Source organism: Grampus griseus (assembly GCF_964374135.1).
Source record: "Grampus griseus genome assembly, chromosome: 11".
Lineage (NCBI taxonomy): Eukaryota > Metazoa > Chordata > Mammalia > Artiodactyla > Delphinidae > Grampus > Grampus griseus.
Window position 1 is genome coordinate 24,748,530 of NC_139005.1, and position 2,702 is coordinate 24,751,231.

Here is a 2,702-nt window from a genome sequence, read left to right on the forward strand (position 1 = left end):
CCAGTTTGAATGAACAATTCTTATTTTGGGTTTGGCTGGAGGGGGGGGCTAGATGAAACTGAGCTGCATATGCTTCTGAAGTCACAAGGAAAAGCCAGCCTTTATTCTAGCAGTGTTTGGTCTGGAACAGCTGCTCCATAGGTGTCAGCCCTATGCCCCATATCATACTTTAAATAATATCACTAATACTTTATCCAAAATATACTTGAGTTGTATATGCTTACTATAGGAGAGAAAAGAACTAATATTCACCAAGTGCCCTCTGTGAGATAAGCACTTGCTAGTGTTTTACATACATTCTGTCATTTAATCCTCAAGGCAATTTCCAAGGTAGATATCACTGTCCCCATTTTACAGGCGACAAGCCTGAGACTCAGAGTGCTTATGACTTGCCCAAGTTCACACCACTAGGACATGACAGAGATCTGAAATAAAAATTCAGGTCTTCTGACTTCAGTCCATGCTTTTTTCTCCTATAATATCATGCTGCATAGAAGAAAAAGAAATGAAGGTGGGTGATTAGCCAGCAAAGTTAGAGAAAAGGGTATGCTATTAGTAAAGAGCTCACCCATTCTATATTATTCTGCAATGTCCAACTTTCAAGGAATCAGATTATGATAGAAATCTTCAATATTAAATCATTACTAAACATAAGCAATCCGTCCTTGATGATCAAGAAGGTGCTTTCAGATCTTTCTCTGCCTTAAAGTTCTCATGAACAAAATTGATTATCAGTGCACTACAAATGTGTGGAAAAGAAAATGCCAGGTAACACCTGCAAGAGGCTGGGCACTGTGTGGCTTTTTTCCACTTTTATCATTCCAGGTCAAGGAAACAAATAGAATCTATCAACATGGTCCTGCCTCTTGGGACATATATTCTAAACATACATCCATTCTTATTCCCAATGAGAAAGAAATCATTGCAAAAGAATCTCACCTTTCACCAAATTCTACCCTTAAAATCCTAAACCAGTCATATCACTGTGCACACTATTTTTGGCGGTCACAGACCCTATCGCGAAGCGGATCAATAAACAATCGTAGAATTTAAGTGGTATTTAAATGCCCCTCGTTGGGTGGGTCAGACTGAATGAGGCAGCATGTCTGTGTGGAGGGCCAGAGGTCTGGACTCATGGTGAACAGCTTGTTTCTGCCAGAGAGTTACCAAGGCCAAGGTGCTTGACTGGCCTGTTCTTCAGTCATCCCAGTACCTATATTCCTAGCAAACTTAAAGCAATGAAATATCTGCAAGCAACTGTGTCCAAAGAAAGAGCTCAATAATTGCATCTCCAAGAAGTGGCCAATTCAGAAAGGCATTTCTTGGCAAGCTAGAGCAGACTGGGGTGAAAGTTGTACCGAAGGCTTGAGAAGAGCCTGATGTGTTTCACAAGATTGGGCTCCACCACATAGGCCCGCTCCCCCTTGGCCCTCAACAGTGAGAACAGTGCCATGTTCTTGCCGAAGTCCTTGTGGCAGTACACCTGGGACAGGTAGGTGAGGGTCCAGCGGGCCACCCGGGCAGGGAAAGGTATTGCCGGGGTGCAAAACTGTGAAGCAGGGACCACGCTGTACAGGGAAGGACACAGCTGCCGCAGCTCCAGGAAATAGTGCCAGCCCACCAGCTTTACCTGACCCATGCTGTACAGGAAGAAGAAGAGCATGACGGGTTAGTTAAACCCCGGCTGGCTGGCAAACTGCATATATATCCAGGTTAGTAAGGGCCCCAGCAACATGCCGACACCAACCCGCTTCAGGATCTGCATGGGCTCCGGGTGATATAGTGCTGGAGCCTCGCAGGGTGATAGAGCTTTAGATAAAGTGCATATCTGAGGTGCGGCTCAGAGGCCGAAGAAGGTGCTCCAAGACTGGGAAGATCTGCTCTTCTGAAACGGGGTCATCTTCCACCATCAGGATGTAGTCTGGGTTGTAGGTCTGCAGGGAGGATTCCAGACAACAGATGTAGTCCTGCTTCTCTTTCTCAAACGAATTGGTCATCCTCCGTGCCCTCGTAGCTGTTGACCACAGAGACGTACTTGGACAGCAGCTTGGCATCTAAATGGCTCACGCTCCACTCCACGTTGCACAGGAAAAGTTGGTGCCCCTCGCGCTAGGGGCCTCATTGTTGAAGGAGCTGATGAAACTGGGACATGACCTGCAGGACATAGTGGAAGCCAGGTTGCCTGTCCACTGTGATGATGGTGATGACCAACCAGGGGCGGGGAGTGGCCTGCCAGACGACGGGCACCGAGCCGTTGACAGAGGGCAGCGGAGGGCAGCTTCACCCTCTCTCAAGCTTTGCTGCAGGAACTCTTGGTTCGTTCGGTTCAGATGCCAGTGGCGCAGGTAGAAGTAAAAGTTCAGAAGCCAGTGACAGGCCAGGGCACCCAGCAGACCAAAGGTCGCCACCGTTAAGATGAAGAGCTGGACAGCAGTGCTGCCCCAGGAGAGCTTCCTCAGCCTCCGGAGGAGCAGGGCAGCTGGAGAGGTTGAAATACTCATGAGGTCAACTTCTGGTCAGGTCTGGTCCCAAGAACAAACCATCCTGGACCACAGGCCAGTATCAGTGCAAGTCAAACCTGGACTCACACGCGCCCAGCTCGTGCCTTTCTGTCGGCCTCACGGTGCCACAGAAGCAGGCGAGGGGTAGGGAAGTGCCCTCACTGTGACATTCAGTCATCCCTGCACGAATGCTGGCCCTGG

General features: G+C 48.5%; 1 pseudogene across 1 annotated transcript; it reads right to left on the minus strand.

The window, feature by feature from the left end:
• Positions 1–1,330: 1,330 nt before the first annotated feature.
• Positions 1,331–2,501, minus strand: LOC309829830 (post-GPI attachment to proteins factor 4-like; annotated as a pseudogene). The gene has a single exon. The product of its transcript is annotated as a post-GPI attachment to proteins factor 4-like (transcript).
• Positions 2,502–2,702: the final 201 nt, after the last annotated feature.